This window comes from Delphinapterus leucas, chromosome 20 (genome assembly GCF_059928025.1).
Source record: "Delphinapterus leucas isolate spDelLeu-1000000601 "Yukka" chromosome 20, BTC_Dleu_Yukka2, whole genome shotgun sequence".
NCBI lineage: Eukaryota > Metazoa > Chordata > Mammalia > Artiodactyla > Monodontidae > Delphinapterus > Delphinapterus leucas.
Genome location: NC_143148.1, coordinates 45506323 through 45522116, shown reverse-complemented (window position 1 = coordinate 45522116; position 15794 = coordinate 45506323). Strand labels below are relative to the sequence as shown.

The window sequence follows — 15794 nt, the reverse complement described above, 5'->3', positions numbered from 1 at the left end:
AGTTGTGGCTCGCGGGCTCTAGAGCGCAGGCTCATTAGTTGTGGTGCACAGGCTTAGTTGCTCCGCAGTGTGTGGGATCTTCCCAGACCAGGGATTGAACCCATGTACCCTGCATTGGCAGGCAGATTTTTAACCACTGCGCCACCAGGGATGTCCCTCCTTCTGTTTTATGACTGAATAATATTCCATTGTGTGTGTGTATCACATTTTCTTTATCCATCTGTTGATGGACACAGGTTATTTCCATATCTTGCCTATTGTAAATAATACTGCAGTGAACATGGGGGTGCAAAATATCTCTTTGAGATAGTGATTATATTTCCTTCAGATAAATACCCAGAAGCAGAATTGCTGGATCGTATGGTAGTCCTATTTTCAATTTTTTGAGCAAACTTCATACTTTTTTCCCATAGTTTCTGCACCAATTTACATTACCACCAACAGTGTATAAGGGTTCCCTTTTCTCCACATCCTCGTCAACACTTGTTATTTCTTGTCTTTTTGATAGTAGCCATTTTAAAGGTGTGAGGTGATATCTCCATGTGGTTTTGAGTTCCGTTTCCCTCATGATTAGTGATGCTGAGAATCTTTTGATGTACCTGTTGTCCGTCTGTATATCTTCTTTTGAAAAATGTCTGTTCAGGTCCTTTGCCCATTTCTAATCAGATTATTTGTTTCTTTGCTATTGAATTGTATGAGTTCTTTGTATATTTTGGATATTATCTTCTTATCAGATATATGGTTTGTAAATCTTTCCTCCCATTCTGTAGGTTTCCTTTTCATTTTGTTATTTCTTTTGCTGCACAAAGCCTTTTATTTTGATGTAGCCTCACTTGTTTACTTTTGCTTTTGTTGCTTGTGCTTTTGATGTTATGTCCAAACAATGATTGCCAAGACCAATGCTGAGGAACTTTTCCTCTGTGTTTTCTTCCGGGTGTTTTATGGTTTCAGGTCTTACATTTATGTCTTTAATCCATTGTGAGTTAATTTTTGTGAGCTCTATAAGATATGAGTCAAAGTTCTTTTATGTGTGAATATTCAGTTTTCCCAGTATCTTTAATGAAGCAATTATCCTTTCCCCATTGAATATTCTTGGTTCCCTTGTCAATCATTAGTTGACCATATATACATGGGTTTATTTCTGGGCTCTCAATTCTGTCTCATTGGTCTGTGTCTGTCTTTTTGCCAGTACTATGCTGTTTTGATTGCTGTAGCTTTGTAATATAGTTGGAAATCAGGAAGTATGATGCCTCCAGCTTTGTTCTTCTTAAGATTGCTTCAGCTATTTAGGATATTTTGTAGTTCTGTATGAGTTTTAGGATTGGTTTTTCTATTTCTATGAAAAATGTCATTAGAATTTTCATAGGGATTGCATTGAATCTATAAATGGCTTTGGGTACTTTGGACATTTTAAAAATATTAATTCTTCCTCTCAATGAACATAGAGTATCTTTTCATTTATTTATGTCTACTTCAATTGCTTTCCACAGTGTCTCATAGTTTTCAGGAAATTCTTTCAGCAACGTTTTGTAGTTTTCATTGTACAAGTGTTTAACCTCCTCGGTTAAGTTAATTGCCCGGTATTTTATTCTTCTTGATGCTATTGTAAATGGAATTGTTTTCTTAATTTCCTTTTCAAATTCTTCACTGTTAAACTGTGGAAACACAACTGGTTTTTGAGTATTGATTTTGTATCCTTCTATTCTGCTGAATTTGTTTATTACTTCTAACAGTTTTTTTGGTGGAATATTTTGGGCTTTCTACATATATGATTATGTCTCCTGTGAACAGAAATACTTTTACTTCTGCCTTTTAAATCTGGATAGCTCTTATTTCTTTTTCTTGTTTAATTGCTCTGGCTACAACTTTCAGTACTATATTTAACAGAAGTGCCCAAAGCAGGCATTTTTGCTTTGTTCCTGATTTTAGAGGAAAATCTTTGTTTTCCATGATTGAGTATAATGTATGCTTTGGGTTTTTCATGCATGACTTTTATTATGTTGAGGTAGTTTCTTTCTGCTCCTAGTTTGCTGAATATTTTTTAACATTAAAAGGTGTTGAATTTTGTCAAATGTTTTTTCTGTATCAATTGAGATTATCATGTGGGTCTTTTCCCTTTATTCTGTTAATGTGGTATATTACATTAATCAGTTTTCATATTAAATTAGATTCCAGGAATAATTTCCACTTGGTCATGGGGTATATGCTGAATTAATATGCTGAATTAGGTTTGCTGGTATTTTGTTGAGGATTTTGCATCAGTGTTCATAGGGAACATTAGTTTTTAATTTTCTTGAAGTGCCCTTGTTTGGCTTTGGTATCAGGGCAATGTTGGCCTCTTAGAATGTGTTAGGACATGTTCCTTCCTCTTCCATTTTTTGTAAAAGTTTGAGAAGGATTGTATTAGATCTTTTTTAAATGTGTGGATGAGTTCACTGGTGATGTAATCAGATAAAGGGCTTTTCTTTCTCTGGAGGTTTTGATTACTGATTGAATCTCCTTAATAGTTATAGGTCTATTCAGATATTCTATTTATTCTTGACTTATTCTTGATAGGTTGTGTGTTTTTAAGAATTTGTCCTTTTCATTTAGGTTATCCAATATGTTGGCATCCAATTGTTTATAGTATTCTCTTATAATCCTTTTTATTTCTGTAGAATTGGTAGTGATGTCCCCACATACATATCTGATTTTAGTCATTTGAATCTTCTCTCTTTCTCTCTTTTTATTACTCTCTCTAGCTAAAGGTTGGTCTATTTTGTTAGTCTCTTCAAAGGACCAACTTTTCAATGATTTTCTCTATTGTTTTTCTATTCTGTTTTGTTTATCTCTGTACTAATCTTTATTATTTCCCTCCTTCTGCTAGCTTTGGGTTTACTTTGTTCTTCTTTTTGTTCTCATTTAAGCTATAAAGTTAGGTTGTTGATTTGAGATCTTCTTTTTAAATATAAGTATTTATAGCTATCAATTACCTCCTTTAGCATTGCTTTCATTGTGTGACATAAATTTTGGTATGTTGTATTTGGGTTTTCATTCATTTCTAAGTATTTTATAATTTCCCTTGTAATTTCTTTTTTGACCCATTGGTTTTTTAAGAGTGTGTTGTTTAGTTTCCACAAATTTGTGAATTTTCCAGTTTTCCTTTGCCTACTGATTTCTAAATCTTCCTGTTGTGGTTAGAGAAGATACTTTCTATGATATCCATCTTCTGTCATTTTGTTATCAGTATGCCTTACAGGTATGTCATTCCTCATTTCCTCCATTACTGTCTTCTTTTGTGTATTTTTTTTAAGTAAAATTTCCTTCTCATTTCTTTCTGTATTCTATAGCTGTTTTATTTGTGGTTACCGTGGGAGTTACATTTAACATCCTTAAGTTATAACACTCTAATTTGAATTTATACCAGCCTAACTTCAATAACATACAAAAACTGTAGTCCTGGGGCTTCCCCGGTGGCGCAGTGGTTGAGGGTCCGCCTGCCGATGCAGGGGACACGGGTTCGTGCCCCGGTCCGGGAAGATCCCACGTGCCGCGGAGCAGCTAGGCCCGTGAGCCATGGCCGCTGAGCCTGCGTGTCTGGAGCCTGTGCTCCACAATGGGAGAGGCCACAACAGTGGGAGGCCCGTGTACCGCAAAAAAAAAATAATGCTAGATTTTGTAATTGCCTGTGTATTCACCATTATAGAGATATTTATTTCTTCATACTGCTTCATGTTTCTGTCTAGTGTCATTTCATTTAAAACTGAAAGAGTCCCTTTAGCATTTCTTGTAGGGCAGATTTAGTCGTAATAAACTCCCTATTGTTTATTTAGGAATGTCTTAATTTCTCTCTCACTTTTGAAGGACAGTTTTGCTGGACATAGGGTTCTTGGTTGACAGTTTTTTTCTTACAGACCTTTGAATATATCAGTCCTGGCCTCCAAAGTTTCTGATCATAAGTGTGCTTATAATCTTACTGAGGATCCTTTATGTGTGATGAGTTGCTTCTTTCTTGATGCTTTCAAGATTTTCTCTTAGTCTTTGGATTTTAACAATTTGATTACATTTTGTCTTGCTCTGATCCTCTTTCAGTTTTTCCTACTTGGAGTTAGTTGAGCCTTTTGGGTGTTTATATTCATTTATTTCATCAAATTTGGGACATTTTCAACCGTTAACTCTTCAAATACTTTCTCTGCCCCTTTCTCTGTCTTTTTTCCTTCTGGGACTCCTATCATGATAGTGTATGTTTTTCCACTTGATGGTGTCCCACAGGTACCTTAAGCCATGTTCACTTTTCTTCAGCTATTTTTCTTTTCCTCATAGTCAATAATTTCAGCTGTCCTATCTTCAAGCTCACTGATTTCTGTGTTCTGCCTGTTCAGATCTGTTTTTGAATGCTTCTAGTGTATTCTTCATTTCAGTTATTGTACTTTGAAACCCAGAGTTTCTTTTTCATTTCTTTTGCATTTTCTTTCTCTTCGTTGATAGTTCCGCTTTGTTCATATATCATTTTCTTGACTTTAAAATCTTTGTCTGGATTGAAGATGGTGGAAGAGTAAGACGCAGAGATCACCTTCCTCCCCACACATACATCAGAAATACATCTACTTGTGGAACTGCTCCTATAGAACACCTACTGAACACTGGCAGAAGACCTCAGACCTCCCAAAAGGCAAGAAACTCCCCACGTACCTGAGTAGGGCAAAAGAAAAAAGAAAAAACAGAGACAAAGAATACGGATGGGACCTGCACCAGTGGGAGGGAGCTGTGAAGGAGGAAAGGTTTCCATACACAAGGAAGGCCAGCCCTCCGTGGGCGGAGACTGCGGGTGGCGGAGTGGGGAAGCTTTGGAGCGATGGAGGAGAGCGCAGCAACAGGGGTGCAGAGGGCAAAGCGGAGAGATACCCGCACAGAGGATCAGTGCCGACCAGCACTCACCAGCACCAGAGGCTTGTCTGCTCGCCCGCTGGGGTGGGCGGGGGCTGGGAGCTGAGGCTCGGGCTTTGGAGGTCACATCCCAGGGAGAGGACTGGGGTTGGCTGCGTGAACATAGCCTGAAGGGGTTAGTGCTCCACGGCTAGCCGGGAGGGAGTCTGGGAAAATGTCTGGAACTGCCTAAGAGACAAGAGACTTTTTCTTGCCTGTTTGTTTCCTGGTGCATGAGGAGAAGGGATTAAGAGTGCCACTTAAAGGAGCTCCAGAGACGGGCGTGAGCTGCAGCTATCACCGTGGCCCCCAGAGACGGGCATGAGACACTAAGGCTGCTGCTGCTGCCACTAAGAAGCCTGTGTGCAAGCACAGGTCACTCTCCACACCTCCCCTCCCGGGAGCCTGTGTAGCCCGCCACTGCCACGGTCCCGGGATCCAGGGACAAGTTCCCCAGGAGAACACATGGCGGCCTCAGGCTGATGCAGCGTCATGCTGGCCTCTGCCGCCGCAGGCTCACCCCACATCCACACCCCTCCCTCACCCCAGCCTGAGTGAGCCAGAGCCCCTGAAGCAGCTGCTCTTTTAACCCCGTCCTGTCTGAGCGAAGAACAGATGCCCTCAGGCGACCTACACGCAGAGGCGGGTCCAAATCCAAAGCTGAGCCCCGAGAGCTGTGCAAACAAAGAAGAGAAAGGGAGATTTCTCCCAGCAGCCTCAGGAGCAGCGGATTAAATCTCCACAATCAACTTGATGTACCCTGCCTCTGTGGAATACCTGAATAGACAACGAATCATCCCAAATTGAGGAGGTGGACTTCGGGAGCAAAGATATATTATTTTTTCCCCCTTTTCTCTTTTTGTGAGTATTTATGTGTATGCTCCTGTGTGTGATTTTGTCTGTATAGCTTTGCTTTCACCATTTGTCCTAGGGTTCTGTCTGTCCATTATTTGTTGTTTTTTTTTTAACTTAAAAAAATTTTTTTAATAATTATTTTTTATTTTAATAACTTTATTTTATTTTACTTTATTTTATTTTATCCCCTTTCTTTCTTATTTTTTCTCCCTTTTATTCTGAGCCATGTGGATGAAAGGCTCTTGGTGCTGCAGCCAGGAGTCAGTGTTTTGCCTCTGAGGTGGGAGAACCAACTTCAGGACACTGGTCCACAAGAGACCTCCCAGATCCATGTAATATCAAATGGCGAAAACCTCCCAGAGATCTCCATCTTAACGCCAAGACCCAACTCCACTCAACGGCCAGCAAGCTACAGTGCTGGACACCCTATGCCAAACAACTAGCGAGACAGGAACACAGCCCCATCCATTAGCAGAGAGGCTGCCTAAAATCATAATAAGGCCACAGACACCCCAAAACACATGCCCAGACGTGGACCTGCCCACCAGAAAGACAAGATCCAGCCTCATCCACCAGAACACAGGCACTAGTCCCCTCCACCAGGAAGCCTACACAACCCACTGAACCAACCTTAGCCACTGGGGACAGACACCAAAAACAACAGGAACTAAGAACCTGCAGCCTGTGAAAAGGAGAACCCAGACACAGTAAGTTAACCAAAATGAGAAGACAGAAACACACAGCAGATGAAGGAGCAAGGTAAAAACCCACCAGACCTAATAAATGAAGAGGAAATAGGCAGTCTACCTGAAAAAGAATTCAGAATAATGATAGTAAAGATGATCCAAAATCTTGGAAATAGAATAGAGAAAATACAAAAATGTTTAACAAGGACCTTGAAGAATTAAAGAGCAAACAAACAATGATGAACAACACAATAAATGAAATTTAAAATTCTCTAGAAGGGATCAATAGCAGAATAACTGAAGCAGAAGAACGGATAAGTGACCTGGAAAATAAAATAGTGGAAATAACTATGGCAGAGCAGAATAAAGAAAAAAGAATGAGAAGAACTGAGGACAGTCTCAGACACCTCTGGGACAACATTAAATGCACCAACATTCGAATTATAGGGGTCCCAGAAGAAGAAGAGAAAAGGAAAGGGACTGAGAAAATATTTGAAGAGATTATAGTTGAAAACTTCCCTAATATGGGAAAGGAAATAGTTAATCAAGTCCAGGAAGCACAGAGAGTCCCATATAGGATAAATCCAAGGAGACACATGCCAAGACACATATTAATCAAACTATCAAAGATTAAATAAAGGGGCTTCCCTGGTGGTGCAGTGGTTGGGAGTCCGCCTGCCGATGCAGGGGGTGTGGGTTTGTGCCCCGGTCTGGGAGGATCCCACATGCTGTGGAGCGGCTGGGCCCGTGAGCCATGGCCGCTGAGCTTGCACCTCCAGAGCCTGTGCGCCGCAGCGGGAGAGGCCACAGCGGTGACAGGCCCGTGTACCGCAAAAAAAAAAAAAGAAAGAAAACACATTAAAAGCAGCAAGGGAAAAACAACAAATAACACACAGGGAATCCCCATAAGCTTAACAGCTGATCTTTCAGCAGAAACTCTGCAAGCCAGAAGGGAGTGGCAGGACATATTTAAAGTGATGAATGAAAAAAACCTACAACCAAGATTACGCTACCCAGCAAGGATCTTATTCAGATTTGATGGAGAAATTAAAACCTTTACAGATAAGCAAAAGCTGAGAGAGTTCAGAACCACCAAACCAGCTTTACAACAAATGCTAAAGGAAGTTCTCTAGGCAGGAAACACAAGAGAAGGAAAAGACCTACAATAACACACCCAAAACAATTAAGAAAATGGGAATAGGAACATACATATCGATAATTACCTTAAATGTAAATGGATTAAATGCTCCCACCAAAAGACACAGACTGGCTGAATGGATACAAAAACAAGACCTGTATATATGCTGTCTACAAGAGAACCACTTCAGACCTAGGGACACATACAGACTGAAAGTGAGGGGATGGAAAAAGATATTCCATGCAAATGGAAATCAAAAGAAAGCTGGAGTAGCAATTCTCATATCAGACAAAATAGACTTTAAAATAAAGTCTATTACAAGAGACAGAATCTTTGGTTAACCTGTCATCTTTGTCAGAGACAGTTTCTGTTGATTCAGTGGACAGTCTGTTGACTTAATTAAAAAGAGTCTTTCTGTTTCCCAGGGTTTGCTTTTTTTTTTTTTTTAACATCTTTATTGGGGTATAATTGCTTTACAATGGTGTGTTAGTTTCTGCTTTATAACAAAGTGTGTCAGTTATACATATAACATATGTTCCCATATCTCTTCCCTCTTGCATCGCACTCCCACCCTCCCTATCCCACCCCTCCAGGCGGTCACAAAGCACCGAGCCAATATCCCTGTGCCATACGGCTGCTTCCTACTAGCTATCTACCTTACGTTTGTTAGTGTATATATGTCCATGCCTCTCTCTCGCCCTGTCACAGCTCACCCTTCCCCCTCCCCATATCCTCAAGTCCGTTCTCCAGTAGGTCTGTGTCTTTATTCCTGTCTTACCCCTAGGTTCTTCATGACATTTTTTTTCTTAATTTCCATATATATGTGTTAGCATACGGTATTTGTCTTTCTCTTTCTGACTTACTTCACTCTGTATGACAGACTCTAGGTCTATCCACCTCATTACAAATAGCCCAATTTCGTTTCTTTTTATGGCTGAGTAATATTCCATTGTATATATGTGCCACATTTTCTTTATCCATTCATCCGATGATGGGCACTTAGGTTGTTTCCATCTCCTGGCTATTGTAAATAGAGCTGCAATGAACATTTTGGTACATGACTCTTTCTGAATTTTGGTTTTCTCAGGGTATATGCCCAGTAGTGGGATTGCTGGGTCATGTGGTAGATCTATTTGTAGTTTTTTAAGGAACCTCCATACTGTTCTCCATAGTGGCTGAACCAATTCACATTCCCACCAGCAGTGCAAGAGTGTTCCCTTTTCTCCACACCCTCTCCAGCATTTATTGTTTGTAGATTTTTTGATGATGGCCATTCTGACTGGTGTGAGATGATATCTCATTGTAGTTTTGATTTGCATTTCTCTAATGATTAATGATGTTGAGCATTCTTTCATGTGTTTGTTGGCAGTCTGTATATCTTCTTTGGAGAAATGTCTATTTAGGTCTTCTGCCCATTTTTGGATTGGGTTGTTTGTTTTTTTGTTATTGAGCTGCATGAGCTGCTTGTAAATTTTGGAGATTAATCCTTTGTCAGTTGCTTCGTTTGCAAATATTTTCTCGCATTCTGAGGGTTGTCTTTTGGTCTTGTTTATGGTTTCCTTTGCTGTGCAAAAGCTTTGAAGTTTCATTAGGTCACATTTGTTTTTTTTTGTTTTTATTTTCCATTTCTCTAGGAGGTGGGTCAAAAAGGATCTTGCTGTGATTTATGTCATAGAGTGTTCTGCCTATGTTTTCCTCTAAGAGTTTGATAGTTTCTGGCCTTACATTTAGGTCTTGAATCCATTTTGAGCTTATTTTTGTGTATGGTGTTAGGGAGTGATCTAATCTCATACTTTTACATGTACCTGTCCTGTTTTCCCAGCACCACTTATTGAAGAGGCTGTCCTTTCTCCACTGTACATTCCTGCCTCCTTTATCAAAGATAAGGTGACCATATGTGCATGGGTTTATCTCTGAGCTTTCTCTCCTGTTCCATTGATGTGTCTTTCTGTTTTTGTGCCAGTACCATACTGTCTTGATTACTGTAGCTTTGTAGTATAGTCTGAAGTCAGGGAGCCTGATTCCTCCAGCTTGGTTTTTCGTTCTCAAGATTGCTTTGGCTATTCGGGGTCTTTTGTGTTTCCATACAAATTGTGAAATTTTTTGTTCTAGTTCTGTGAAAAATGCCAGTGGTAGTTTGATGGGGATTGCATTGAATCTATAGATTGCTTTGAGTAGTAGAGTCATTTTTGCAATGTTGATTCTTCCAATCTAAGAACATGGTATATCTCTCCATCTATTTGTGTCATCTTTAATTTCTTTCATCAATGTCTTATAATTTTCTGCATACAGGTCTTCTGTCTCCTTAGGTAGGTTTATTCATAGATATTTTATTCTTTTTGTTGCAGTGGTAAATGGGAGTGTCTTCTTGATTTCACTTTCAGATTTTTCATCATTAGTGTATAAGAATGCCAGAGATTTCTGTGCATTAATTTTGTATCCTGCTACTTTACCAAATTCATTGATTAGCTCTAGTAGTTTTCTGGTAGCATCTTTAGGATTCTCTATGTATAGTATCATGTCATCTGCAAAGAGTGACAGCTTTACTTCTTCTTTTCCGATTTGGATTCCTTTTATTTCCTTTTCTTCTCTGATTGCTGTGGCTAAAACTTCCAAAACTATGTTGAATAACAGTGGGTTGAGTGGGCAACCTTGTCTTATTCCTGATCTTAGTGGAAATGCTTTCAGTTTTTCACTATTGAGGATGATGTTGGCTATGGGCTTGTCATATATGGCCTTTATTATGTTAAGGAAAGTTCCCTCTATGCCTACTTTCTGCAGGGTTTTTATCATAAATGGGTGTTGAATTTTGTCAAAAGCTTTCTCTGCATCTATTGAGATGATCATATGGTTTTTCTCCTTCAATTTGTTAATATGGTTTATCACATTGATAGATTTGTGTATATTGAAGAATCCTTGCATTCCTGGAATAAAACCAACTTGATCATGGTGTATGATCCTTTTAATGTGTTGTTGGCTTCTGTTTGCTAGTATTTTGTTGAGGATTTTTGCATCTATGTTCATCAGTGATATTGGCCTGTAGTTTTCTTTCTTTCCTCTGTGTCAGCAATCAGCCTGAATTATAAACTTCATAAAGTCCTCTCAAGGCTTTTCTGAGTCTGTACCTTTCCCTTGGTCTGTACAGTGACTTTCTAAATTCCCCTTTATATGTGGTTGCTTCTGAATATTCTAGTCTTTAAATGTCTGGCTCCACAAGGGGGGAGAGACAAAAATGAAAGGGGGGAAATGGACCCACCCTTTATATCTCCTAGAAGCCACTTAGCTGAAAGGGATGGGCTTGCAGCAGTGGTGGTGAGGGTTGCAACAGTGGCTCCCCGTCTCTTTGTCTATACCTTTGCAATCAGAAGCAGAAATCAGCAATCAGAGCATAGATCCTTGATACCGGAGGACAGGGTTTTTATTGCCTACATTGGCTCTGGCAAGTTATCTGCAAGCTGTTCCTTTAACATGTACATGGCTGCCTGCCACTGGTTTAGGGGGTGGGCAATGGGTAGCTGCTACTGAGCTAAGTGCTGAAATTGGCCTAAATTATTGTAATTTAGTGTCCAAGTCTTTCCATGGAAGCTGCAAGCCTTTTAATTGACTCCAGAGTTCCAAAATTTATATCAAGCAGATTCTCCCAGGACAAATGTTGTCTAGGTATGGAGATGAATTCCTGGTGCTTCCTACTCCACCATCTTACCATAACTCTCCAGTTCTGATTCATTTTTGTTTAACTATTCTTCTTTCCATATATCTCTCTATTCTCTCATTTTTATTATAAACAGCAAGAAAAAATTAAGTAGTAATCTCAGCAGATTGTTTGGGAATCTCAGGTAGGTCACCCAGCTCATTCAACACATATCCTGCTTTCCATGTTAATGAAGGCAACAGTGTTGCTAAGCTTTCTGCCACTCATTAACAAGGATCCCTTTTTTTCTATATAACCACTAACATGTTCTTCACTTCTTTTGTGCCCTTAATGGCAGCATCCTCAAAGTCCGTATTTCTACTAAGAGTCTATTCAAGGCAATTTAAGCTTTCGCTAACATGCTCCTCAAAACCTTTCCAGCCTCTGTCCATTGTCTGCTTCCAAAGCCAAGGCAGCACCCCAGTTCCACAGTTATGAAAATCTGTATTATTTATCTCTTGCTATGTAACAGATTGTCCCAAAGCTGTGTCTTTTTAACAATCATTTATCATGCAGTTTTTGTGGGTGAGGAATCTGGTGTGGCTGAGCTAACTCCTCAGGCTCAGAAACTCTCATAAGGCTGCAATCAAATTGTTGGCTGCTGCTGCAGTCATCTTAAGGCTCAAATGTGGGAAGATCCACTTCCAAACTCACTCACATGCTGTTGGCAGGCCTCAGGTTCTCTCACTGGCTATTGGCTAGAAATAATCAGCTCCTCGCCATGTGGGCCTCTGCAAAAAGCAGCTTACAGTGCAGCAGTTGGTGTCCCTCAGAGTAAGTGAGGGAGAAAGCAAGAGAGTGAATATGATGGAAGCTAGAATTATTTGTAATTAAATCTTGGAAATAATATCTCATCACTTTTGCCATATTCTTTTGGTTAGAAGAGAGTCACTAGGTCCAGCACACACTTAAGTGGAGAGGATTACACAGGGGCATCAATACCAGGAAGCAGGGATTATTGGGAGCTATTTTAGAGTCTATTTACCTTTTTTTATTATAAAGTAGTCCTTTTACTTTAATCCTGTTTTGCTCTGAGTGCTTGTTTCCCACGATCTTCACCAGTAAGGTGTATAAGCAACTTTGGATGTAATATGTCAAGTTTATATTTTAATTTCTTTTAGGAGAGGTTGTGCATATTTCGTGTAGCATACTACTAATGAATAAATACCATTAGTAATTTATTTTTTCTGTTCATATCTTTGGGTAATTTTCTCTTGTGTTATTGTTTTTTAGATTGTTTTATTATTATTATCATTATTATTATTATTATATGAGGAAATTAGCCCCTTGTCTGTCTTGCGTGTGGTTAATATCTTTCTCACGTTGTCATTCATCTTTTGATTTTGTTCATGATGTTGGTGCCAAGTAGATTTTTTTTAAGTATTGTTGATTTACAATGTTGTGACAGTCTCTGTTGTACAGCACAGTGACTCAGTTATACACATGTATACCTTTTTTTTAACATATTCTTTTCCATTATGGTTTATTTCAGGGATTGGATATAGTTCCATGTGCTGTACAGTAGGACCTTGTTGTTTATCCATTCTAGATGTAGTAGTTTGCATCTACTAACCCCAAACTGCCAGTCCATTCCTCTCCGTCTCCCCCTCCCCCTCGGCAACCACAACTGTGTTCTCTATGTCTGTGAGTCTGTTTCTGTTTTGTAGATAGGGTCATTTGTGCCATATTTTAGATTCCGCATATAAGTGATATCATATGGTATTTGTCTTTCTAATTTACTTCACTTAATATGATAATCTCTAGTTGCATCCATGTTGCTGCAAATGGCATTATTTTGTTTTTTTTATGGCTGAGTAGTATTCCATTGTATATATGTACCATATCTTCTTTATCCATTCATCTGTCGATGGACATTAGGTTGTGTCCATGTCTTGGCTATTGTGAATAGTGCTGCTATGAACATAGGGGTGCACATATCTTTTTGAATTATAGTTTGTCCAGGTATATGCCCAGGAATGGGTTTGCTGGATCATATGGTAGTTCTATTTTTAGTTTTCTGAGGAACCTCCATACTGTTTTTCATAGTGGCTGCACCAACTTACATCACCACCAACAGTATAAGAGGGTTTCCTTTTCTCCACACCCTCTCCAGCATTTGTCATTTGTAGACTTTTTAATGATGGCTATTCTGACCAGTGTGAGGTGGTACCTCATTGTTCTTTTGATTTGCATTTCTCTAATAATCAGTGTTGTTGAGCATCTTTTCGTGTGGCTCCTGGCCATCTGTATGTCTTCTTTGGAGCAATGTCTGTTTAGGTCTTCTGCCCATTTTTTGATTGGGTTGTTTGTGGTTTTTTTGTTGAGTTGTATGAGATATTTGTATATTTTGGAGATTAAGCCCTTGTCTGTGACATCATTTGCAAATATTTTCTCCCATCCTGTAGGTTGTATTTTTGGGTTTTTTTGTTTGTACATTTGTTTTTTATGGTTTGCTTTGCTGTGCAAAAGCTTGTAAGTTTGATTAAGTCCCACTTGTTTATTTTTGTTTTTATTTCTATTGCCTTGGGAGACTGACCTAAGAAAACGTTGCTTCAATTTGTGTCAGAGAATGTTTTGCCTGTGTTCTCTTCTAGGAATTTTATGGTGTCATGTCTTATGTTTAAGTCTTTAAGCCATTTTGAGTTTATTTTTCTGCATGGTGTGAGGGTGTGTTTTAACTTCATTGACTTACATGCAGCTGTCCAATTTTCCCAGCACCACTTGCTGAAGAGACTGTCTTTTTCCCATTTTATATTCTTACCTCCTTTGTTGAAGATTAATTGACCATAGGTGTGTGGGGTTATTTCTGGGCTCTCTATTGTTTTCTGTTGATCTGTATGTCTGTTTTTGTGCCAATACCATAATGTTTTGATTACTGTAGCTGTATAGTATTGTCTGAACTCTGGGAGTGTTATGCCTCCTGCTTTGTTTTTTTCCCCCTCAGTATTGCTTTGGCAATTCTGGGTCTTTCATGGTTCCATATAAATTTTTGGATTATTTGTTCTAGTTTTGTGAAAAGTGTCATGGGTGATCTGATAGGGATTGCATTAAACCTGTAGACTGCTTTAGGTAGTATTTCTATTTTAATAATATTAATTCTTCTAATCCAAGAACTTGGGATATCTTTCCATTTATGTGAATCCTCTTTAATTTCCTTTATTAATGTTTTATAGTTCTCAATGTATAAGTCTTTCACCTCCTTGCTCAGGTTTATTCCTAAGTATTTTGTTCTTGTTGTTGCAATTTCTTTTTCTTTTTTTTCTTTTTTTTGCAGTATGCGGGCCTCTCACTACCGCGGCTTCTCCTGCTGCAGAGCACAGGCTCCGGACGCGCAGGCCCAGCGGCCATGGCTCACGGGCCCAGCCACTCCGCGGCATGTGGGATCATCCCGGATGGGGGCACGAACCCGCGTCCCCTGCATCGGCAGGCGGACTCTCAACCACTGTGCCACCAGGGAAGCCCCGTTGCAATTTTAAAAGGTATAGTTGTTTTTACATTCGCTTTCTGATATTTCTTTGTTAGTGTAAAGAAATGCATCTGATTTCTGAATGTTAATTTTGTATCCTGCTACTTTGATAAATTCATTTATTATATCTAGTAGTTTTTGTGTGGAGTCCTTAGGGTTTTCTGTGTATAGTATTATGTCATCTGCATATAGTGACAGTTTTACCTCTTCTCTTCCAATTTGGATACCTTTTCCTGTCTGATTTCCTTTTCTTGTCTGATTGCTGTGGCTAGGACTTCCAATACTATGTTGAATAGACGTGGTGAGAGTGGGCATTCTTGTCTTGTTCCAGATTTTAGTGGGAAGGCTTTCAGCTTTTCACCATTGAGTATTATATTGGCTGTGGGTTTGTCATAAATGGCTTTTATTATGTTGAGATATGTTCCCTCTATACCCACTTTGGTAAGAGTTTTTATCATGAATGGATGTTGAATTTTGTCAAATGCTTTTTCTACATCTATTGAGATGATCATGTGATTTTTGACTTTTGTTAATGTGGTGTATTACATTGATTGATTTGTGTACATTGAACCATCCTTATGAACTTGGGATGAATCCCACCTGGTCATGATGTATGATCGTTTTTATGTGTTGTTGGATTTGGTTTGCTTATATTTTCTTGAGAATTTTTGCATCTATATTCATCAAAGCTGTAATTTTCTTTTTTGGTGGTATCTTTGTCTGGTTTTGGTATCAGAGTGATAGTGGTTTTATAGAATGTCTTTGGGAGTGTTCCCTCCTCTTTGATCTTTTGGAAGAGTTTGAAAAGGATTGGTATAAGTTCTTCATTGTATATTTGGTAGAATTTGCCTGTGAAGCCATCTGGTCCTGGATTTTTGTTTGTAGGGAGTTCTTTTTTTATTTATTTTTTATTACAGATTCTATTTCATTTCTAGTGATTGATCTGTTCAAATTATCTGTTTCTTCTTGATTCAATTTTGGTGGGCTTATGTTTATAGAAAGTTGTCCATTTCTTTGAGGTTATCAAATTTGTTGGTATATAATTGTTCATAG

At 38.9% G+C, this 15794-nt stretch overlaps 1 long non-coding RNA gene across 1 annotated transcript in view; it reads left to right on the top strand.

The window, feature by feature from the left end:
* Positions 1 to 15794, top strand: part of LOC111179568 (uncharacterized) — a 205834-nt gene that overhangs the window by 122584 nt on the left and 67456 nt on the right. Inside the window, exon 4 of the long non-coding RNA XR_016391017.1 lies at positions 14550 to 14754. This is a non-coding gene — a long non-coding RNA (uncharacterized LOC111179568). The remainder of the gene's footprint in view (positions 1 to 14549; positions 14755 to 15794) is intronic.